This window comes from Mauremys reevesii, linkage group 22, assembly GCF_016161935.1.
Source record: "Mauremys reevesii isolate NIE-2019 linkage group 22, ASM1616193v1, whole genome shotgun sequence".
In the NCBI taxonomy this organism is placed as follows: Eukaryota; Metazoa; Chordata; order Testudines; family Geoemydidae; genus Mauremys; species Mauremys reevesii.
The window spans coordinates 16,980,137-17,005,279 of record NC_052644.1 but is presented as its reverse complement, the minus strand read 5'-3'; the positions used below and the strand labels follow the sequence as shown (position 1 = coordinate 17,005,279).

The following is a 25,143-nucleotide window of genomic DNA, read 5'->3' as shown; positions in this document are numbered from 1 at the left end:
CTCTTTTTGACAGGACGTTCCAGTCGAAAACTGAACATCTAGCAACATTACTGACAGAGAATCAAAAAGGGGAGGAAATAGGGGTGGAGACACGGCACATTCCAGTGGTGGAAATTCCTATTGCCAGGCCTGGGCAGGAGGAAGAGCAGCCTGGGTGGGGTGAAATCCTCTCCTGTCCCTGGGGAGCTGCTCTGGCTGGGAGCAGAGTGGGTCAGGTCAGACGATGGATGGGGCATGTCCCCTGCACTGCCGACCCCTCACGCAGTCTGGGGAGTGTTAACCATCCCTGCTTTCTTCTTACAGGTCCCCGCCCAGGGTGTCTCCATGGCAACGTGGTGGTGGCTCTGTGTGTGCAGCCTGGGGATCCTCCTCCTGGTGCCGTGTTCTCTCTCTGGTAAAAATGTTTGAATCCCAACTATTTTCCTCCCTGTCCCCCATGTACGCTGCCCCCTGCAGGGCTGGGGTAGGGGGATCTGAGCCCAATGACCCATCCCTTGGAACCTCCTCAGGTCTCCAGAGTAAAAGAAGTCAGGCCCAGGAGGCTGTGGGGTGGGGATGACAGTAGAGTGACCGGAGCGTGTCCTAGCTCTGGGTGGCAGAATTTTTGGATCTTGCAGCAAGTCACACAGCTCCTGTTACCCCTGAGAGAGGCTCCCAGAGCCTCCGACACTGATCCCTTCCTGTATGCCATAGGACTCAAAGGCACCATGCTGCTAGACCTGCCCCACTGGGGACCTGGATTCTCATGACCTGCAAAGCTGAGATCTTTCCAGCTGCCTGAGGGATGGGGGTGTCCAATTCCCATTAGGATGAAGGGGCGCTACAGTGTCGCCAACCCCAAGCCTTCAAACACCATGAGTCAGGCCTCAAAAATCAGGAAATTTGCTTAAAAAAAATCATCAGATTTAAACAAACAAACAAAAAACCTTTTTGTGTCTTCTTGTTTCCCTTGTTTTTTTGATCCTTCGGTCACATTTTCAAACTTTTCTCTGCAACTACTAGAGCTAGAAACTGACTTTTTAAAAAAAAGAATGTTGAGATTCTCACATGCTCACATATCTCCAGGAGATGGGGCTTATGAAAAATACATGGTAGCCCAAGAGCTGGCAACTCTGGTATCAAAATCTCCTTGGTGGTTTGCAAATCTCACCCAAGTTATTCCTCCCTACCTGTAGCCACACAGTGAGTGACAAGTGTTGCAGCTTGGCAGTAATTAACAGAGGACCATGGAGACCCTTCAGACAAAACTATGTTACAGACACAAATCACCTTCAGATGCTTAATTTCCTCCAGACACCAATCCCTAGAATGATGACTGCCCATCTGAGCCAGTTTCTATTTTGGGTATTGAATCCATTGAAGGGACGTGCATCAGCCCAAAAGTCCTCAAAGACCCAATACCCTCAGGACAGGCAGAAGCTCCTCTGAGATGGACTCTCAGCAGCTGTGGTGGGGCTACATGTATCTGAAACTCATTCATCAAAGAAGTTGCTTGCAGTGGAAAGAGCTTGCAACTGGGTGCCATGGGGCTATGCGGGGCTCTTTGAATTGGTAGGTGTCTTCCAGCTGGGATACCCCTTGCCAAAAGAGTGTAAGTAAGTTGCAAGACAGACACTTTTGAAGGGGTTTACAGGGGATTGCAGGACAACACTGCAGGACTAGCATGTGTCAGCTGTGATATGGCTGCACTGCCCTGTGTCCACACTGAGAGTAACTCAAGCTACACATGATTCAACCTCAGGAACCTTGTACAATGAGCAATGATGACTGAGGGAATTTTGTTTAGCTCAGCAATTCCCTCCCCTCTTTCCTCTCACTCAATCTGCCCCTGGGGTTCTCTTTTACAGAGAAATTCTCTCTGGATGACTTTCCACACCCCGTGGTGGGGGTAATCGGCCAGGATGTGGTGTTACCCTGCCAGCTCTCACCCCCGGCCAGGATACCCAACATGGATGTGCAGTGGAGGAAAATTGGATCAGGATTTATCCTGGTTCATGAGTACTTGAATAAGGGTACCCGAGACCTGTCAGGGGTGAATTACCAGAACCGGACGGAGCTGTTCCTGCAGGAATTCAGCAGCGGGAATGTCTCCGTGAAGCTGAAACGGCTTCAAGTGATGGATGATGGGAAATACCGATGCTTTGTGAGGAACCCACAGTGGAACCTAGAAGCCACCACTGAACTACGAGTTGCAGGTGAGATGCAGCACTAGGGGATGTAGAAGGATGGAATGTTGTTGCCTCAGTAACACTGGCCAGGCTGCTGGAGCTGTTCCAGCTGTTCAGTGCTTCTATTCTTGAAGCTCCAGTGTTATCAGTACTAGCAGATAGTGCAGCCTGCTAATTCAGCAGACCTAAGTGTTACTCATAAAATCCACAGACACTGTTCGGTGCCAAAGACACATGGCCAGGTGTGACATTCCCCTGCTGTTATCTGGACCAGTGACCTGCTAGGTCACTCCAATCCTCAACTCTGGGAGCCAGCCTTACCCTGCTCCGCTGTGAGAACTCCCACTCTCGGGGTGTTCACACACAGCCTCTAGCAAGTAAGCTGCTCTCAGCTAGGTGAGTGAGCACTTTTGGCCACCCGCTGTTTGGATTGTGCAACCGAATGACACTAGCCAATATCTCTGGTCCCAGACACAAGCCTAGAAACCTCCGTCTTGCAGTGTCCAGTTATGCCTACTGAATGCTGCAAGCTTATATGAGTTCATCAATTTAACAAAGAAATTGATATGTACCCAGGGGCAGCTCTAGGCATTTCGCTGCCCCAAGCACGGCAAGCAGGCTGCGTTCAGCGGCTTGCCTGCAGAGGGTCCGCTGGTCCCACGGCTTCAGCGGACCTCTCGCAGCTGTGCCTGCGGACCTCCCGCAGGGAAGCCGCCGAAGGTAGCCTGCCTGCCACCCTCACAGCGACGGCAGAGCGCCCCCCACAGCTTGCTGCTCCAAGCACGCACTTGGCGTGCTGGGGCCTGGAGCCGCCCCTGTATGTACCAGGCTTGTTATCCCAAAGGGAGTCTCTGACATACTTCAAACCAAACACACTGCTTCAGGTAGACTAAACAAACAATTTTATTAACTACAAAAGATAGATTTGAAGTGATTATAAGTCAAAGCACAACAAGTCAGATTTGGTCAAATGAAATAAAAATAAAATGCATTCTAAGCTGATCTTAACACTTTCAGTGCCCGTACAAACTTAGATGCGTCTCACCACAGGTTGGCTGGTTGCTCTTCAGCCAGGCTCTCCCCTTTAATCAGCCCTTCAGTCGCTTGGTGGTGGTGTCTGTAGATGGAGGTGGAAGAGATGGCAAACGTCTCTCCTTTTTATCATGTTCTTTCTTCCCTTATGTCTGGGCAGCCAGAGCCTCCTGTACCCCTCCGGGTGCCCCAATACTGAGCCCAGCACTGCAGTAGGATTTTGTGCTGCAGGGAGCTGTGTGCAGGACTCGGTTGCGGGCACTTTTCCCTCGCACTCAGAGCTGACCCCACTGTGGTGCTAGCAGGGTCAGTGCTGCATTAAATGACCTCTTTTCAATTAGATGTAAAGTTACAGTCCTCAGCTCTCATGCTTATTGCTGTGCTGTTTGAGGGAGCAGGACCTTTACCCCGATGTTCTGCCCAAATCCTAGCTAAGGATATAAGTACATTTGGTCTCCCTGAAACTCACCCTGCAGTTTCCATGGACTGGGATATTGTTATTTTATTGCCTGGGTATTGACCATATTTTCAGTGCTGCACAAGTGCAGTGAAAGGCATGATGGAAGTAACCTAACCGCAGTCAGTATAGTTCAGAAACATCAAGCTCCAGATGAGGGGTCTTTCTATAATAACGCAGAGCACTGAGGCTGTTTTAAATCATCTCCCAGTTTTGGTGGGTCCTAGTTCAAAGGCTCCGCAGGAGATGTGTGCTTTTAGGGAGAGATTGAAATGAGGGGAGGGTGGTTGTGTACAACACACAGAGAGAGAAATCCAAGCATGAAGAGTGGCTTGGCCTGGGGCAACATTTCCAGTGTGTGAGAAGGATACCACAGGGGACAGTATTTAGGAGGGACAGTATACAGGAGGAGTGGTAGCAGATATGTAGCTAGGGTCACCATCCCTCACTTCCTGTTCTGTACTGAAGTGTAATGATCCTGACAGCTGCTGGGCTTTACCCCAGAAGTGGCTGCATTTCAGCAGCAGGTGTAGCAATATCTGTGAGAAGTTTAAGCCTGCACATTCTTCTGTGAGCGTGCAAGGCACAGTGCTTTATGGAAATACAAGACAGTATTATTTAATTTCCCCATTCATCAGGATGAGGGATCCCAGGGAGGCTTTGCACATAAGAGAATGGAGCTTTCCAGTCACAGACCCCTATACCCAGTGGTAGCTGGGGAATCACATGGTGCCAAAGAAAGGATTTCCTGATACACACACTCTCCATCTCTCCCTGTAGCTGTGGCTCCAGTGTTCATTGATGTGCTGGGTCCCCGGGACCAGGGGATTGGACTGTCCTGTAGATCCGCAGGCTGGTTTCCCAAACCCGAACTCCAATGGGTTGGAAAGAACCTGGCAATAGAGAGTGTGACCGACGTGACTCAGGACAGGGAGAACCTGTATAGTGTCATGAGTCATGTCACTGTCACGGAAGGGGAAGAGAATGGAGACATCATCTGCATAGTGCAGAATGGCCTGCTGGAGACTGAGCGACAATCTGCCATTCACCTCTCAGGTGAGTTTCCTCCCCACCCCTGTGTAGAATGGGTTGTTGTTAGTACTGGCCAGTGTTGTTAAAGCTGCTGCCAGTGCTGCCAGTGTCACAATTTTTGAAGCTCCATGGATGCTCTTGGAGCTGCATGTTAATTCAGCAGACTTTGATGTTATTCAAAAGAAAGAGTGCAGGCTCCGTTCGGGGGTGAAGGTGCTCAGCCAGAGTTATTGTTGATAAAGAATGGTACTACTGACATTTGGTTGATAAAGGTAATGTGGTGACGTAATACACTCAGGGCCTGTCTACACTAGAAACATCACAGCAGCAACACTGTAGTGTAAACACTTATTACAGCACCAGACAGGGTTCTTACATAGCTGTGGTAAATCCACTTGTCCAAGAGGCAGTAGCTAGGTTGGCAGAATAATTTTTCCATCAACCTAGTGGTGTCTACACGTGGGGTTAGGTCAGCTTAAATACATGGTAGAGGATGTGAAATTTTTCACAGCTGTGAGTGATGTAATTAACCCAACCTAACTCTGCAGTATAGAACATGTCTCAGACTCTGTAAGCCGTTTGACTTACTCCATGAAACTCTGATATAAAAAAAATGCACTGTACAAAATCAACGCAGTCCACATTATATGGATTAAAAGCTGGCTTACTGATAGATCTCAAAGTAATTGTAATGGGGAATCATGCTCCAATGGGGATGTTACCAGTGGGGGTCCCACGGTGATCTGTTCTGGGACAATGTTACTCAAGAGCTTTATCAAAGAGCTGGAAGGAAATGTAAAATTTGCAGGTGAGATGTAAATAATGATACAAGTACTACAGACTGACCTGGCTTGCTTGATAAGGTGGGTTCATACTATCAACAAGCTGTCATGGATACACAGGACTAGTGCAATGGCCCCAGCAAAAATTCCCACTTTCTCACACATGCATTTCAACATGGCCAAATGCTAGATCACACGTCTATGAACAAAGAGTGCAGGTCACACTAGCAGGATGGGAGACTATCCTGGAAAACAGTGACTCTAAAAAGGACTTGAATGTGAGCTCCCAGAGCAAGGCTGGAGATAACACGGTGAATGCAACCTTTGAATATATAAATGAGAATATCTAGCAGGAGAAAGGAGGTGACATCACCTGTGTATGTGGTGTGAGCCAGACCTACCGGATACTATGTCCAGTTCTGGTGTCCACACCAGTGGCATAGCCAGGTGGAGGGAAGAGGGGGAGCGAAAAAAAAAGGCACCACCCACTGCAACACTTTTACTGATGGGGCAGCGCTCCGGGTCTTCAGTGGCACCTCAGTGGCAGAACCTTCACTCGCTCCACTTTGCATTTCGGTGATGAAGCTTCAGTGCTGCTGAACACATCCAAAGTGAGTGAAAGTCCCACCGCCGAAGTGCCGCCAAAGACCCGGAGTGCCGCCCTGTCAGTAAAAGTGACGCAGCGGGTGGCACCTTTTTTTTTTCCACTCCTGGGTGGGTAAAATTCATAAGGCGCCACTTGTGCTTGGTGGGGGAGCGGCCGCTCCCCTGCTCCCTCCCAGCTACACTACTGGTCCACACCTTCAAATGGTATGTTGACAAATTGGAAAGTGCTTAGAAAATAGCTACAAGAAGGATTAGAGATCTGGAAACCTGCCTCAAGGACAGAAATGTAGGCACTCAAGTTCTGTAATTTATTCAAGGGAAGGTTAAAAGGTGGCTTGATCATGGTTTGTAAGTACCTACACAGGGAGGAAATTTCTGACAGTCTCTAATCTAGCTGACAAAGGCAGAAAAAGATCTGATGGCTTGAAGTGGAAGCTAGACAAATTCAGACTAGAAATAAGGTGCAGATTTTAACAGTGAGGGGAATTAACCTTTGGAACAACTGCCCTAGGGATGTGGTGGATTCTCCATCACCTGGAATCTTTAATCCCAAACTGAGTGTCTCTTTCTATAACATCCGCTCTAGCTGGAACAGAAGTTCTGGGCTGGATGCAGGGATCATGGGAGGAGGATCTCTGGCCTGGGCTATACAGGAGCTCAGATAGATGGTCATAATGGCTCCTTCTGGCCTTTACTCTGAATCCATGAACTCATAACACACTGGGTCCAGCTAGGAAAACAATTGTTCTCTGCTAATTTATGTGGACTGGACCTGGAGACTGAGAACTGGGAGCTGCATGACAGTGATTATCTGAATAGCTAGCTGGTGCAGGCAGGGCTGGGCAGACTTAGCATGGAGCTGCTTGCTGTTGGCTTGTAGCAGCAGGAGAGATTTGGGCAGAGAAGAGTCCTGGTTCTTGGAACTGATGTTGCACTGACTTCTCCAGTTTCAATGACTCCCATTTTTGGCTGTGCTTTGAGCATGGAGGGGATGTTCCCTTCCATCCTGGGGATTTCTGAGGAGCTCTGAGCCAGGACTCAGCTGTCAAACACAGTGGCAAGCTCCATTCTCCAGCTCCAGGATGGGACCATGCTCCTCACACACTGCGCTCTCTGTTTGCCAGGTGACATCTTCCTCCGTGTTTCTCCCTGGCGGGCTGCATTCTGGGTATTGTTCACTCTGGTTCTCATTGCTGCTGGAGCTTGTGCATATCGTGAATACACAGGTAATGGAAATGTGTAATTTGCATGTTTAGAGCCCAGTCCTAGAGGGCACTGGGCTGGGGCATGGGAACATTTTATTGTTCTGATATTTACCTTGTGTTGGCTTTAGGAAATAAACCAAATTAACAAACACTCTAGGGGTCCCTAGCCCCAGCTGTATTAGCATATTGCTCAGTGTGTCCACTTCTTTCCCTGTCTCACTGCAATGTCTGATTCTTTGTCTCACAGCAAAGCGAAAGGCCTCTCAGAAGAAACGATCTGAAGAGGAGACTCTGTTAAATCTGGGTAGGTCTCCTGCTCTGTCTTTTGTTTTGTCTGAGATGGGTGAGCTCTGTGACTGGTTGGTATTGTCTGTTGTCTCAATGCAATGAAAGGGATGGGGCCAAGAGGTCTCTGCTTAGTGATTCCTCACCTTCCCACATTCTCACACATCCTGAGAGTAGCGACCCAATGGTCAGTGTTGTGAGAGTCCCTGTATCCAGGGCCAGTTCAAGGATATTTTGCACCCTAGGTGAAACTTCCACCTTGTGCCCCCTGCTCCCACCCCTCCCCCTGGAGCATTGCTTATTATAAACTTTCAAAAATGAATGCTGCATAATGTGGCATTGTTCATTAAAATTAATACACATTCAGCTTGAAAATTTATTAATTTAATTATTTAGCCTACATATTTAATGAAAATAAATGAATAATCTAACAGTGTGTGGGGTTGGCTGGCTTTGGGCAGGGCAGAGGATACGGAGCTGGTTGGAGATGGGGTGTGGGGTTGGCTGGAGACAGGGGGTGCAGGGCTGGCTTCAGGCAGTGGTGTGTGGCAGGGGCTGGGTGGAGACAGGTGGTGTGGGGCTGGCTGTGGGCAGGGCAGGGGATTTGGGGTGTCTGGAGATGGGGTGAGGGGCTGGCTGGAGATGGGGATGTGGGGCTGGCTGTGGGCAGGGCAGGGTGTGTGGGGCTGGCTGGAGGCAGAATAGGGGATATGCGGCTGGCTAGAGACAGGGGTGTGGGGCTGGCTAGAGACAGGGTGTGTGGGGCTGGCTAGAGACAGGACATGGGGTGCGGGGCTGGCTGCAGGCAGGGCAGAGGGTGCAGCAGGTGCTGGCTGGGGGTATGGCAGGGGGTGTGGGGCTGGCTGGAGGCAGGGCAGGGGGTGCAGCAGGGGCTGGCTGTGGGCCGGGGAGGGGATGCAGCAGGGGCTGGCTGCAGGCAGGGGTTGCGGGGCTGGCTGGAGGCAGGGTGTGTGGGGCTGGCTGGAGGCAGGTCAGGGAGTGAGGGGCTGGCTGCGGGCAGGGCAGGGGGGTGCAGCCAGGGCCGGCTTCAGCCCCAGCAGGCCAAGCGCGTGCTTGGGGCGGCACGCTGCGGCGGGCGCTCTGCCGGTCACGCGGCAGGCAGCTCCGGTGGACCACCCGCAGGTGTGCCTGTGGAGGGTCCGCTGGTCCCGCAGCTTCGGTGGAGCATCCGCAGGCACATCTGCGGGAGGTCCACCAGAGCCACGGGACCGGCGACCGGCAGAGCGCCCCCTGCGGTGTGCCGCCGTGCTTGGGGCGGTGAAATGGCTAGAGCCGCCCCTGGGTGAAGCTGCCATGAATGGAGCTGGAGCACAAAGAGCAGCTGCCGAAGGAAGAGCTGTTGGACAGAAGCTTCTGTGAGGAACTGGCTCTCTCCAATGGAGAGGTACCACCTAAGGGATCCACATTTTAAATAGCAGTGGGGGCGCCCCTGCAGCCCCTTGCCATCTCAGCCTCCTGGGCCCTGGCTCTCTCTGCAGCTCACTCTCTAGGGGCTCTTCCCGCCCTGCCCCTCTTGCCCCCAGCCCCTCATTAGGCCTGGGTACATGGAAAAAATGCAGCATATCTTTATACTGTGTCAATGATGCCTGAAGTGGTGGGGACTATGTCTAATTGCTGCCCACTATCTCTTTCTTTGCTGGGCAATTAGATAACAATTAACTTGGAAAAGCCCAGAGGGCTCAGGGCAGAGAAGGAGGGATGAGAGACCTTTCGGTTTCAGTTCTGTGCAAAGCCGGTTAACTTTTCTTTTCAGCTGCCTATAAACAAACCTAGTGGAGGAAAGGGTTTCTTCCCCACATCCCCTCCCCAAAAAAAATTGGTTATGATTTTAATGGATCCTAAGCAAAATAATTCTGTAATCAAAAAGACATGTTTTCTGCTTTCCCTTCCACAAAGATCTATTTCCAACCCAGGTAACTTGTTATTTATTATCTGTAGTCAGAGGTGTAGTCAGAGGTGAAAGCAAGAGCCGGTGCACTCGACCAGGGCAGATCGGCTTCCCCCGGCAGCCATTTAAAGGGCTTGGGGCCACTCTAAATCGCTCAAAAACCACTGCCTGGGCAGGATTTTTGCAGTTCCTTCTCAACTGCATGAAGCTGGTCCCTAGATTGCTGGGGGTGGGTAGGACCCAAACACCTATGAAACATTTAAAGATTTTCACTCAAAAAACTTCCCTATAGACTATTGAGAGCAAACACCTTGCACTTTCTAGAGTTCTGAAATTTCCTATATTTCAAATTGATCTGTGCTGCCCCGCCAGCCGGTCCCCCTACCCTGCGCCTCCATCTGCGCCCTGCCAGCTGGTCTCCCTACCCTGTGCCTCCAACAGTGCCCCGCCAGCTGGTCTCCCCTACCCCGTGCCCTCAGCAGTGCCCTGCCAGCCGGTCCCCCCACCCCATGCCTCCAGCAGCGCCTCACCAGCCGGTCCACCTGCCCCGTGCCTCCAGCAGCTCCCCGCCAGCGACTGGAGCACCAGCCCTTTAAATCGTCCCCGAGCCCTGCTGCCGGATCCCCAAGGAGGCGGTAGCAGGGCTCTGGCAGCTATTTAAAGGGCTAGGGCTCCAGCCACTGGCAGGGCTCTGCTGGGGGTGCGGGGCAGAGGGGACCGGCTGGCTGGGAGCTGCTGAGGGCGTGGGGTAGGGGGACCGGCTGGCGGGGTGCTGCTCGAGGTGCAGGGCGGGGGACCGGCTGGCTGGGTGTTGCTAGAGGTGCATGGCAGGGGGGACTGGCTGGCAGGGGGCTGCTGAGGGTGAGGGGTAGGGGGACCAGCTGGTGGGGCGCTGTTGGAGGCATGGGGTAGGGGGACCAGCTGGTGGGACGCTGCTGAGGGTGCAGGGTAGGGAGACCGGTTGGCAGGGCAGCAGGGCAATTTGAAATATAGAAAATTTCAGAACTCTAGAAAGTGGAAGGTGTTTGCTCTCAATAGCCTATAGGGATGTTTTTTGAGTGAAAATCTTTAAATGTTTCATAGGTGTTTGGGTCCTCCCCCTCCCCCCCAGCAATCCTGGGACTAGTTTCATGCAATTGAGAAGGAACTGCAAAAATCCTGCCCAGTTGGAGGTTTTTGAAGGATTTAAAGGGCTCCCACTGCTTTTACCTCTGGGGCCCTTTAAATCACCACCCGAGTCTGGCTGCTGGACTCCTGGGGTAGCGGCACCGGGGCTCCAGGGGTGATTTAAAGGGCATGGGGCTCCCGGCTACTGCTACTGCAGGAGCCCAGGAGCCTTTAAAGCTCCACCAGAGCCTGAGGTGGCAGCTGGGAGCTCCCCAGGCTCCGATGGTGATTTAAAGTGCCTGGGGCTCTGCTGTGGTAGGGCAGCTAGAGCCCCAGGCCCTTTAAATCACTCTTAGCTCTGGGACTCCCAGCCACCTGTGCAACTCCTAGCTCCGGGGGTGATTTAAAGCATCTGGAGATTTAAAGGCCCTGCCTCTTCTGGAAGAGGCCATGCCCCCTCATAAAGACTCCAGAATACCAGTAAGTCCTTTAAGTTACTTTCACCCCTGTCTGTAGTAACTATGTTCTCGCTTTTGAATGATATACTGTAGTGGTGTCAGCGTTCCTTGGACATCCCTCAGCTCTTTTGAGGTGTTGGGAGTGAATGCTAGACCCTCTGTTAATTACCTTTACCTTACTTCACATGCCCATTTTTTGGTCATTTAATTTTTGAAGAGTTAAATTAGGTTTTCAAAACCCAGCTTTAAAATGATGTTCATGCTGACAATTGCAATTTAATTGTCCAAACAGGGAAATCAATGCCTTGAAATTATGGGATCTAATTTTAAAATTATATTAAAAATGTGGCATTATAACGAGGAAATATTTTAAAAGGTTCCACCAGCATCCCCATTACTGTTACCCAGGATTCTGCCTCATCAGTAACACAGGAGGGAGAGAGCAATGGACAGATTAGTGTTCAGTGCCACTTCAAACAAAAAGGCATTTGCTCTTAAATTATCTCATTGATGCCTAATTGACAATCTAATAGCATGTATCAAGTACATCAAAGCCTCGCTGAATAAACTTGTTAGCATTTCTAAGGGGGGACACTGAACATTCCAAACAGTGATAAGGTTTCTTATCAGCCATACTTCAATGCTCCCCTCACCCCCACTATGCCCTGATTGGGCAGGTAGGCAGGCTCCAAGCTGGATCCCAACCTGGCTGTGCAGGCTGCAGGTGAGACCAGGTGATGTGGGGAAGGGGGAATGAGCATACAGGGGCTGTAGTGCCAACTTTCTAATGTCCAGTTTTGAAACAACCTTAACCAGCAGCCCTGCTCCTATCAAACTTGCCAGCTCTTGCACTGGGTTTGGGAGTGCAGCTCTGGGCTATCTGTAACTAACCCCAGTTGTTAGGGAGTGTACAGAACCACCCAGTGCATGTCCAGGGGTTCCCAACAGTCCCTTATTACAAGGGATATCCCTTATTTTTCATCACTGTACAATCAGGAGTTGCTGAGTGCTGCAAATAGCAGCAAGAAATATCCCTGGCAAATGTAGGTCACTACTGCTTAATAATAAAAATTAATAATTAATTAACTATAAATATTAAAATAATATAATCTGGGAGGACGGATGGGGGTGCTAAGAAAACAGTCCCTTATTTTTTGAAATACAATGTTGGCAACCCTATGTGTGTCTCTTTTCTCTTCCCCATTTCAGAGAGTGAGAAGAAGACCTTGGAATCAGGTACTTGGCTAAACCCCTAGTAAATGTGTGTCTGCACTTTCACTCTATAACAAGATGGAAAAAACACCACATGTGCTGTATGGACTTCAGTCACCTTCATGATCATCTCTCCCTGCCCTGGAAATAAACAAACACTGCAGAGTTTGCAGCCCAGATTTCAGTACCATCCTGAACAATGGAGAGTGAATTTAATGGATAGCAGGACTCAGGCTAGGGCTACACTGCCCAACAGGTCAATTTATGGGGGTGTGAATAGTAACTCATGCCAAAGTGCTGCATTGTAAAAACCTCATGGGGATGCTGTGGGTGTGGATTAAAAGGTTGCTAGTTTGCATTAATGTTGTCCTTTTTGAAGAAGGTCACATTAGTGCAAACTAGGCACTGTTTAGTGCACACCAGCCGCATCCACCTGGGGCAGTTACAGCGCGGCACTTTGATGCATGCTGCAAATCACACACCTGTAAGTCAAATTAAGGGGCTGCGTAGACAAGCACTGAATCAGTGTCTGGGCGAACTTCCTCAATGCAATTGTGTGGCTATATCTTAATTCTGAAGTGAAAAATCCCTGCTCTCCCATTGCTAGGTTCCCTGCATGCACACAGCTCTTCCACTAACTCTCAGTCCTCACCCATTGCCTCCCTGCTATCTCAGCCCTCAGCTCCCTACAGCACCACCGATGTCTTTGAGCCCTTGTCTACACTACAGGGATAAATTGATCTAAATTACGCAATTTGAGTTATGTGAATAGCATAACTCAAGTCGACATAGCTTAGATCTACTTATCGTGGGGACCACACTATGTGATGTTGACGGGAGACACTCTCCCATCGACTCCCCTTACTCTTCTCATTCTCCTGGAGTACAGGAGTCAATGAGAGAGTGATCGGTGGTCAATGTAGTGTGTGTGTTTGACCGCCGATGCATCGATCGCCGTGCATTGATCCTCCAGTAAGTGTAGACAAGCCCTGAATCTCCACCCCAACATCCCTGCTATCTCAGCCCTGGGTTCCTCAGTCCTGGCCTCTTCTCCCTTCCCCCTAGTCTAGGCCTTGCCCACAAATGAACAGAGACTCCAACCCCTACTATGCTCTGTATGGACTCTGTGAGGTGCACTCTGATGGGCCCCACCACCCACATTGTTCCCATAAGAGCATAGAGAGGACTTGATCCCACCTCTCTAGGGGTGAACAGTAAATCCAGTGCCCACACAGCCCCATGGACCCTTCCCCAGCTAACCCTGCCAACCACTGACCCTAGAGTTACACACTTCTGCAAATCAGCACCACAAAGGGATTGGGCACAGCCCAGAAATAGAAGATCTGAGGCCGGGTGACAGGCTGCAGCAGTGCAGGCCTCTCTCTACAGGATACATGTTCTGAAGTGACACTCTCTTTCCTCATTCTCTGCAATGGCAGCATCTGGGGTGCTGCCCCTGGGCAATTTGTGGACCCTCTTTAGGGGCTGATCTGGGACCTTGTCTGTTGTCCATTAACAACAGTTTTGTCTGCCATGTCCTGTCACTTCTGAGATCTTTGGCTCATCGGGTACGTCTACGCTGCAGGTGGGAACGAGCTTCCCAGCGTGGGTATCCAGACACTCACTAGCTCTGTTTGAGCTGGTGCGCTAACAATAGCAGTGTGGCTGGGGTAGCAGAGGAAGCAGCTCAGGGTAGCCACCTGTGTACGTACCCAGGGGATTTAGGGGGTTTATACTTGAGCAACTAGCCTAAGCAACTGCACGTGCTACCCCCAGCTACCCTGCTGCTTTTAGTGCACAAGCTCGAGCAGAACTAACACTGGTCTGTGCCAAACTGGGAAGCTCACTCCCAGCTGCAGTGGAGCTGTACCCAGAGTTTGGAACAGCCCCATGTCACTGTGCTTAGAATGACTTACGCTGAACCCACAATGGTCTCTTTTTCTTCTCTCTCCAGAAACCCAGAAGCTGCGTGAGAGGCTTGGTAAGATCATTCACCTCCCCATTACAGCCCCTGGGCAGAGGCTCCATATTTGTTTCTAAGGCTGGATCCCAGAGCTGAGCTCCAGTCCTCTCCAGGTCTGGCTATCCCCTAGTTATACCTGCAGCGTGTAGCTTTGATGCTCCAAAGGGTTATTAGTAATTCCCCTTAGACAGAAGGTTGAAGACATCAGAGCTGTATCCGGATCCAGACCCACATCTCCCATCCAGGTTAGATGCTTGGCAAATCCCACTTGGGATTTGTATCCTACCAGTGTCCCTTTAAAATCCCCAGTCTGCTGGGGGCCGCCATGGCCAAACAGCAGCTTCTTACCAGCCTGAATTCTGCTCTAGATAACACCGGTGTAAACCAGATTCGCTGCAGTGAAGCACATGGAGTTATTGTAGATTTACAGCAGCGTCACTGAGAGCAACATTTACTCCAGTCCCCAATACTAATGGACAATATAAAGGCATCCCCGAGAGCAGGTCATTGCCATTAGCAGAGATCTCTGGTCTGTGGGTGAAAGGGCCTGTCTTTTACTTCATGCAGCCAGGACATTTCTCCTTTGGCAGCAAGGACCCATGAACCACGTGTAAAGCAATCACATTGTCACAGAGCAACACCCAGAACTGAGCCCTCTACGTAAATGACAGGGAATAACTCTGTCTCTTTCCATTTCAGACAGGGAGGTCGCAGTGCTAGGTAAGAGGATGTGTTTCCATGTCACAGTTCACATCGCTCGTTTCCTTTATATCTGCCAATGACCCCACTCCCAGAATGGCATCTCTGATGGGAGTAAGTTCCCTGTGTTTGCCGGGCCCCTGACTATGTTTGTTCCTCTTCCCTTGCAGAGTTCAGGAGGGCTCAGAGCTACGTGGGTGAGTGGCGCTGAGAGGGGCTGAGCAGATGCTGCACTGGGGTTAGTGGTATCGGCGTTACATAGCTGAGCTGTCAGAGGTGTGGGGCCCAGGTGGGGCAGGGCGTGCACTGGCTGCAGAGCCATGGGGCTGGATGCTGGAAATGGTCCCAGAACATGGTGCCCTGAGCTGTAAGTCTAACCCTGGGGAACTCCCTCACAATCCTCCCCCCCCCTCGCTAGTCCTGACACCCCTGCACACACCTCTCATTGGCCCTTTAGCGATGATCCATCCCTACCCCATCAGCTCCCACTACAGCCCCACTCAGCCCTGCCTCCGCAGCCTGCAGAGTCTTCCTCCCTGGACACCCTCCATGGCCCCCAGGAGCCCTAACACCTCCCAGGGACAGATCCTGTGTAGGGTGCGGAGTGAGAAGATACAGAGAGCCCAATTCTCCACTATATCTCCCATCACCTCCCCACCAGCTCAGGGGCCAGGCCCAGCCTCAGCCCTGCAGCTCTCACAGCTGGATCCAGGCTAGCAGGGTCTGTCCTACTAGTCACCCCAACCCGTAACACTCTGTCCTTTGCTCCAGCTGTTCTGGCTGGAATCTCTCTCCTGTGGGATTGTGGAGTCCCCAACTGATACATGGCTAATGAGGTTATTCTGGTTTCTCTCCCCAGTTCCTGTCACTCTGGATTGGAATTGCAAACACCCCAAACTCACCTTGTCTGCAGATGGCAGAACAGTCTGGCACAACCCGCCTTCCCAAGGGCCGGCTGCCCCCTCTGAGCCCCTGATCGCTGTGGGGAAGGAGGGATTTTTGGCCAGAAAGGATCATGATAAGAAGGCAGGGGCTTGCCGGGTGTACTGGGAGGTGGAGGTGGGAGACAGCCCAGACTGGGTGCTGGGGGTGCTGAGTAAGGCTGTGAGGGACAAAATGACACTTCGGAGGCTGGAGCGTTTCCCTGACTGGGGGTGCTGGGCTCTGGGGAGATCTGGGGGGCGGTATCACCCCAGCGAGGCCAACACTGTGATCCAGAACTTGGGTGTGACACCAACAGTGGTTGGGGTGTATCTGAATCTAGAAGGGGGGACTCTCTCGTTTTATAGTGTCAGTGCAATGGCCCTTATCCTGGAGATTCCTGTGGAAGGTTCTGAGGAATTGTTCCCATTCCTCAGCCCTGGTCACGCTGCAGGGCAGGACCAGGGGAAACCCCTCAGCATCTGCCTCCGCAGCGACTGGGATTTCCCTCAGAAATTAGGAGTTAGTGGGTTTGTTAGTCAGGGAAATCCCACAGCCCCTGTACAGCCCCCTGCCCCCAAGAATGGGGAAGGGGCAGAAAATGACACAGGGCCACCCACAACTGCAGAAACAGCCCCAGCCGCTGCACATTGCCCTGCCCCTGGAAACGAGCAAGTGAATGAAAACAGCACTGGGGCATCTGAGAGAGAAAATTTATAAAAGATCCTGCCCACCAACCTGCTCCTGAAGTGGAAGCAGGGAGATAAACCAGAGCAGGAGCATCCACAGCTGGAAACATCCCCCAAAGAGAAGGGGGAAAAGAAACACCAAAAAACCCAGGTCTGAAATCACCCTCACCTCCCTCCACCAAACTCTCCTGTGGGGTAAAGGGAATCATGCAAAGAAAAACACTCAGAATTTGTCTTCAGAGGGGATCTCTGGACCTGACTCTTGTTCCAGGGATACAAGGCAAATACACCAGGGGAATCAGACCCAAACACTGACACCTGAGAAAGAACCTCGCCCCACAGGGAAAGTGGGGAAATGGCGACACGTCAGAAATTTCCTCTCCCCCTGAAGTTCAAGAAGAACCACAGCAATTCACGATAATGCTTTAAACCAACCCCTTGTGAAACTGGAATGGGCTAACTGGAGAGAACTATGTTAACATGACTATTAAATGTAGGAAATTCAGTACACACCGGTCGGGGGATGCAGAGGGGAAGGATCTTGCAGTAGCACTGACTCACTCCCATTGCAGACACACACACACGCTGCGCCTGCCAGCCTCAGGCTGTGTGAGTGGGTGACAGGATCGGGTCCTTTGTGTATCAGATTGGGTTGTGATAGCCTCACACTGAGCAGCACTGTTAGCATATAAGAGTGTTTGTTAGCCTGACATAGAATTTTGGGTTTGACTTTTAAATCTTACTAATATGTATGAAGAAGAAAGGACAAAGATGCGGTGTGTTGCATTTCCCACAACCAGCTGGGGCTTTTAGTACAATGAGACAGATAAGGGATAGAGCTAAAAGCATTACAGGGTATGGTGGGAGTGTAATATATGAGTGCAGACTTGACTGCCTCAACTCCTTATCTCAAAGCAATGTAAAGTAACGAGTCGGGAGGGGCAACTGGGTTTGGGGGCGTAAAACAGTAAAAGACCAGATAAATGCCTGCTCCTGACCAGAGCACAACCTCATGCCTTACCCCTCCCAAGGGGTACAAAAGGGGAGGGATGAAGCTCCCGACGCACGACCCTCCAGAATGGAACATGACCATAAGTTATAAGGGGTGTGACTTGGGGTGTGCATTGCAGGTATATCTGGGCCTGCTAAGAAGAAGGAGGGGGGAGAGTGGGAAGGGGAGTGGTAATGGGAGAATGGGGGACTGAGGACAGGGGAATGAGGAACAGGGACACAGGCAAGGCTCTGCAGTGTCAGAGCTGGGAAGGAGGGCATGGGGTAAATTCTCTGTAGCATCAGAGCTGGAAACAGAACCCTGGGAAGAGGGAGCTCCGTCGCTGTGCTAGGGGTTAGAAGAAGAAGGGGTTCTATTGACGTATAGAATTGTAGTTGAGGGAGGGGAAGGGGAAAACTCTATTGGCGTGAAAATATAAGCCTGACTGGTGTGAAGGGCTTTGAAATGTTTGCTTGGATCTAAACCCCAAGAAACATCGCATTGCCTCCACTTCGGACTTCTGCTTTCTGTCTGCGTGACAAGAACCAGGGAAGAGGGTGAAGGGAAAGCCCCCTAACAAGCACCCCGAGGGCTGAATCCACCCCCAAACCACCGGAGCTCTCCCCTGGGCTCTGACAGGGCTGGTTGGTCTCACAGGGCAGCAGGGATGATGGATGATGCTACAGAAGCTCCTCATGGACAAGGGCATGGGGAAGTTCAGATGCTGTTCCAAATTGTAGTAGGGAGGGGGTGTAAAAGGGGAACAGGCTGCCAGCTGCAGAGTTGCCAAGTCTTATGGCATTTGCTGTTTCCCTTAAAGCCCCAGCTCCTGGAGTCCTGGGATTGTGGGAGAATCTCAGCTTTGGTTTAAAGCAAATAAACAGTAAGTTTCTAGCCTGTGGCTGTGGTGTGGAGCTGTAAAGTGTGACCCCAATGCCCCTGTGCGCAATGTCTGGCATTACTGCTCGGTGTGTTGCCTTTAAACCCTAGGGCCTGGCTGTTGGCTTATTACAGGTTGTGATGGGATACAGCAGTGAATGGAGGGTGGGGAGCCCTGGGCAGTGCTGCCCACAAAGGCTGGGTCCACGCAGGCAAAAGATGTGTGTGCAATGAGCTGGCTGGGCCAGGCAGCGCTCCTGATGTCAGATCCTAATGGAGGAAAGGCTGCTGTGGTGCTGCTGGTATTTTACCTCTCTGTAGCTGGTGGAGGTGAACCCAAGAGAGGCAATAGGATTCCTGGTGCAGGCAGGACACTGACTAACATGGGTAGGGGGCAAGGGGATCTTGGAGGAACAAATGACAATCAGTGGGTGTGATGGGTTTGGAGCTGCCCTGTAATAACCTCTGAACATTGTCTGGTCTGTTTGTTCAACTGGTGTGTGTGTGTGGGGGGGGGGGGGGTTGTCACTACATGAACACAAAGGGGTTAATTCAAACAGAGGTTGGAAAACACTGCAAGGGGTAAGGGACACTGCAGAGCCATCCACTGTGAAGTCCCCTCTGGCCCCCTGCTGAGCCACCCAGCCATTAACTAGGCTTAGGGACACGGGAGGGAACAGAGACCTTGGGCTGCAGTGACAGACACACTGAAGAATGTGGAGGGGACAGGCAGAGACTGTGGAAGAGACAGCCGCAGCCCCAGAAGTGAGGGCCTGGGGTAGGACAGGCTGCCTAGGTCTAGGGATGAGGTAGACCTGCAAGGAGCCTGTAACTGTTAAACAATGTTCTCTGGCTGTGCCTAGCTCCTGCTGTTGAGATCAAACAAGACTTTGTGGAAGAAGATGTTTGGGTCACTGCAGTCACAGCTGGTCATAGCTCCAGTGGGTGGAACCACAGGCACCAAGTGCAGTCGGACCTGGTGGCAGGGGTGAGCACCATCGGTACACAGAGGCCTGAGGGGTCACCCAGAAAGGGCACAGAGGAACTTCTAACCTCTTACTTGTGACATTAGGTTTGTGCAATAATCCAGCGACAGCTGCCAGGAAAGTGGGATTTTCCTGGGAGAATTTACTCAGCAATAATCCTTATACGAGATGTTCCCATTGGACCCTCCATATTTCCCGGGGAGGGGAGTAACAACTTTCCCATGCTTTGGTTACTGGTTTCTAGTTGTCTCAGGAAGAAGGGGTGGCAGCATTGTATATCCCCCTGTGATGTTACTGACATGAACTGTGACCATATAGCTCATTGTTGCAACCAAAGTCCTATAGTTTCACCAAATTTTGTATAAAGGAGGTCAAGTAAGGTGTCTATGAAAATGTTATAATTTTCCATATATGATAATCTTGTTTATATATTTGTATTGCCTTTGTATTATGAGTTATAGATATGTATGTATGTCTGTATTTCAAACTAAGTGCCCTCTCCTCCTCCCTCCCCCACCGGGGTAGCAGCAGCAGCCCGGGGCTTGGGGGCTATTTAAAGGGCCCAGGGCTCCCCTGCTTCTACCGCCCCGGCCCTTTAAATAGCCGTCTGGGGAAGCGGCGGGGCTCCTGCGGCTATTTAAAGGACCGGGGCGGCAGAGGAAGCTGGAGCCCCGGCCCCTTAAATTTACATATCATGGCCCCCAAAGTCCCATTAAACTTCTCCACTAGGCCATCTGTTTGATGGTGGTAAGGGGTGGCAATCAAGTGGTTCACACCATGAGCTTCCCAAAGACATTTCATGGTCCCTGCCAGGAAGTTAGTTCCCAAATCCATAAGGATGTCGGAGGGCCAAACTACCCTGGCAAAAATGTCTGCCAATGCCTTTGTTGCTTAGAGCTACTGCTTCCAGCCATCAGGTGGTAAAATCCATGAAGGTCAGTATGTACAACTTTCCTCTGGCTGTCTTCTTAGGGAAAGGACCCAGAATATCCACAGCTACTCGCTGAAATGGAACCTCAATGATGGGGAGTGGCTGGAGAGGGGCCTTGACCTGGTCTTGGGGCTTTCCCACCCTCTGGCACACCTCACAAGACCAGACATAGGTAGAAACATCCCTTGCCCATTCCCTCCCAGTGGAATGACTTCCACAAACAGTCTTTGTTCCTGTTCACCCCAGCATGGCCACTAGGGTGATCGTGGGCTAAGCTCAAGAGCTTTTCTCTATACTTAGTTGGAACTACCAACTGTCTCTGAGGATACCAGTCCTCCTTGTGCCCACCAGAAAGGGTTTCCTTGTATAAGAGTCGTCCTTCTACAACAAACCTGGACCTACTGGAAGAGCTGAGAGGTTGTGGGTCACTCCGTGCCACTGTCCAAGCTCCCTTGAAGCTTTCATCCACTTCCTGCTTGGCCTGGAACTGCTCCCTTGATGCTGGAGATATTAGTTCCTTGCTGGGTTGTGGACTTGGGCTTGGTCCCCCTGGAAATGATGCAGATGATGGGGGTGTCTCCGTCAATTGTGAACCACTCTCTGCTGGTGTACTAGGTGGCATTTCAGGCTTCAGTTGAGCCTCTTGTGCCGGTTTAGCTGCGGGTGCAGGCTCTGTGGCGCCCTTTGGTGCTGGCTCCCCTGACTCTGGTCAAGTTGCAAGCATGGGCTCTGGTGCCGATTGCTCTGACAGTTCCAATCGTTGGGCTGGTTATGGCTGAGTCCCAGGAACCGGATCTACAATGGCTGCCATAGACTCTTGTCTGGGGTCGAGTTCCACCACCTCTGGCTGGGTCCCAGTAGGAGGCTCAGGGATGGGGTTTGGTGTGGAGGCCTGGTTAGACTGGCTGCGGGTGACCATCCCAACTCTTTTTGTTAGCCTCACATGGTTGGCTAAGTCTTCTCCCAGCAGCATGGGAATGAGATAATCATCACCGACTGCAAAAGGCCATATTCCTGACCAGCCCTTGTACTGGACAGGCAACTTGGCTGTAGACAAGTTAAAAGAGTTGGCCTTAAAGGGCTGCACCATCACTTGGGCCTCTGATTCGATGAATTTGGGGTCCACCAGGGATTAGTGGATAGCTGACACCTGTGCTCCAGTGTCTCTCCACGCAGTAATCTTCCTCCCGCCCACACTCACAGTTTCTCTTCCCTTCTCTTTCCTTTTTCATACCTGGCTAAAAGCTTCTTATAGCATTGCTGATATGTGTTTCTTCTCTCTGAAGAACAACAGACAGAAAAAGGGCAATTTTTTTCCCAATTTTAAAAAGTTCTAGCCCTCCCATTGGCTCCCTTCCTTTTACCTTTGGATGCTTTAAATCCTTTACAGGTAAAGCAAGTAGAGAACAGCTACTAACAGGGATTTTATAGCTAACTGGCTGACTGGGTGTCCATAAAAGGGAGCTATCCCCACCTACCTTCATTTATCACACCAACACTGACTATTCCTAAAACTCTCAGGATTTTTAAGCCAGTCTCATGGCCTGACTTGTGATTTTTCTGCACTGGAGGTGACAAAGCTAAGGAAAAGCCAGTTGACAGGGAGGAAAGGAGGTGGGTTATTGTCTGCATAAAACTGAAGCAGAAGACTCTGTTCACAAAGAAGATGATTTTTTTTAGTTTGCAGAATTCATGTTCTTAATTACTTGTAAAGTTGAAAGCTGGCCTAAGTCGCCTGATGATTGCTTGTTCTGTTCATTCTCTCTGGGGCACTTGGTATTGGCCACTGTCAGAAGACGGATACGGGGCTAGATGGACCTTTGGTCTGACCAGTGTGGCCATTCTTATGTTCTTATTCTCTCTCATGTTTGTATCACACAGGCCCTGGGTCAGAGCATCAGGGCAGGGAGGGGTCAGCTGGGAGCCCTGTGTGCTCTGCTCGGATTCCACACAGTCCCATCTGCCTTCCCATGCCACCGCCACTGCAGTGAGCAGCCTAGGGGGTCGTGGCTGGATGTCTTGGATGGGGAGGGGTAAAAGTAGAGGTGAAAGTAAGTCGGTACGGTCTGGTATGGCATACCGGCAAGAAATTGTAGTTAATCATTAAACATGCTTGCTTTTAAACCATGTGCAATATTTACAAAGGTACACTCATCAGAGGTCCCTTCTCCACCTTCAAGGTCCGTGAGCATGCCTTGGGTGGGTTGGGAGGGTACTGGCTCCAGGGCAATAAATAGTTCCTGGCTGTCAGGGAAAACGTTTTCTCTGCTTGCATGCTGTGTGCTATTTTCAATGTCCTCCTTCTCATCATCTTCCTCGTCCCCAAAATCCACATTCCTGTTATGTGAGAATCCATTGATGGAGTCCACTTACAGGGGTGGGGTAGTTGTAGGGGCACTCCCTAGAATAGCATGCAGCTCATCATAGAAGCAGCATGTCTGGGGCTCTCACCTGGAGTGGCTGTTTGCCTCTCTGGTTGTTTGGTAGGCTTGCCTGAGCTCCTTAAGTTTCACGTGGCACTGCTGCAGGTCCCTGTTATGGCTTCTGTCCTTCATGCCCTTGGAGAGTTTTTCAAATATTTGGGCATTTCATCTTTTGGAACGAAGATCTGATAGCATGGATTTGTCTCCCCAAACAACAATCAGATCCAGTACCTCCCGTTCGGTCCATGCTGGAGCTCTTTTGTGATTCTGGGACTTCATGGTCACCTGTGCTGATGAGCTCTGCATGGTCACCTGTGCTGATCAGCTCACCATGCTGGCCAAACAGGAAATGAAATTCAAAAGTTTGTGGGCCTTTTCTTGTCTACCTGTCCAGTGCATTGGAGTTGTGAGTGCTGTCCAGAGCAGTTACAATGGAGCACTCTGGGATAGCTCCTGGAGGCCAATACCATCTAATTGCATCCACACTACCCCAAATTCGACCCAGCAAGGTCGATTTCAGTGCTAATCCCCTCGTCAGGGAGGTGTACTGAAATTGATTTTAAGAGCACTTTAAGTCGACAAAAATGGCTTTGTCGTGTGGACGGGTGCAGGGTTAAATCAATCTAACGCTGCTAAATTTGCTCTAATCTCATAGTGTAGACCAGGGCTAAGGATGGAGATTCCACCACCTCCCTAGGTAACCCATTCCAGTGCTTCACTGCCCTCCTAGTGAAATAGTTTTTCCTAATATCCAACCTAGACCTCCCCCACTGCAATTTCAGACCATTGCTTCTTGTTCTGTCATATGACGCCACTGAAAACAGCCGAGCTCCATCCTCTTTGGAACCCCCCTTCAGGTAGTTGAAGGCTGCTATCAAATCCCCTCTCACTCAGGGCCAGCTCCAGGCAAGTGCCTGGGGCAGCAAGTCATGAGAGGCAGCCTCTCAGTCTCTGTAAGCATGCCTCCAGGAGGTCCGGCGGTCCCGCGGCATTGGCAGTAATTTGGTGACGGGGACGCTGAAGGCATGGCATCAGCGGACCTCCCGCAGGCATGCCACCGAATCGGCATGATCAGTGGGAAGCCACCTGACTTTCATGCTTAGGGCAGCAAAAGACATAGAGCTGCCCCTGCTCTCACTGTTCTCTTCTGTAGACTAAACAAACCCAGTTCCCTCCGCCTCTCCTCATAAGTCATGTGTCCCAAGCTCCCTAATTATTCTCGTTGCCCTCCACTGGACTCTCTCCAAATCCTTTGTGTAGTGGGGGGACTAAAACTGGATGCAATACTCTGGATGTGGCCTCACCAGTGCCGAATAGAGGGGAATAATCACTTCCCTCCATCTGCTGGCAATGCTCCTACTAATGCAGCCCAATATGCCATTAGCCGTCATGGCAACAAGGGCACACTGTTGACTCATATCCAACTTTTCATCCACTGTAACTCCTAGGTCCTTTTCTGCAGAACTGATGCTTAGCCAGTCAGCCCCCAGCTTGTAGCAGTGCATGGGATTCTTCCATTCTAAGTGCAGGACTCTGCACTTGTCCTTTTTGAACCTCATCAGATTTCTTTTGGCCCAATCCTACAATTTGTCTAGGTCACTCTGGACCCTATCCCTACCCTCCAGTGTATCAACCTCTCTCCCCAGTTTTGTATGACCTGAGATCTTGCTGAACATGCAATCCATATCATCATCCAGATTGTTAATGAAGATGTTGAACATAACCAGCCCCCAGAACAACCCTGGGGTACTCCCCTTGATACCGGCTGCCAACTAGACATCAAGCCATTGATCACTACCTGTCATGCCTAATGATCTAGCCAGCTTTCTATCCACCTTATAGTCCATTCATCCAATCCATACTTCTTTAACTTGCTGGCAAGAATACTGTGGGACACTATCAAAATCTTTGCTAAAGTCAAGGTATATCACATACATCACTTTCTCCATATCCACTGAGCCAGTTATCTCATCATAGAAGGCAATCAGATTGGTCAGGCATGACTTGCCATTGGAGAATCCATGTTGACTGTTCCTGATCACCTTCCTCTCCTCCAAGTGCTTCAAAATGGATTTCTTGAGAATCTGCTTCATGATTTTTCCAGGGACAGAGGTGAGGCTGACTGGTCTGTAGTTCCCTGGATTCTCCTTCTTCCCTTTTTGGGTACTATATTTGACTTTTTCCAATTGTCTGGGACCTCCCCCAATTGCCATGAGTTTTCAAAAATAATGGTCAATGGCTCTGCGGTCACATCTGCCAACTCCCTCAGCACCCTCAGATGCATTGTGTCTGGCCCCATGGACTTCTGCATGTTCAGCTTTTCTAAATAGTCCTTAACCTGTTCCTTCATCACTGAGGGCTGTTCACCTCTGCCCCATACTGTGCTGCCCAGTGCAGTAGTCTGGGAG

General features: G+C 50.7%; 1 pseudogene; it reads left to right on the top strand.

Moving 5' to 3' along the window:
* The first annotated feature begins 324 nt into the window (after window positions 1-324).
* Window positions 325-17,290, top strand: LOC120388751 (annotated as a pseudogene).
* Window positions 17,291-25,143: the final 7,853 nt, after the last annotated feature.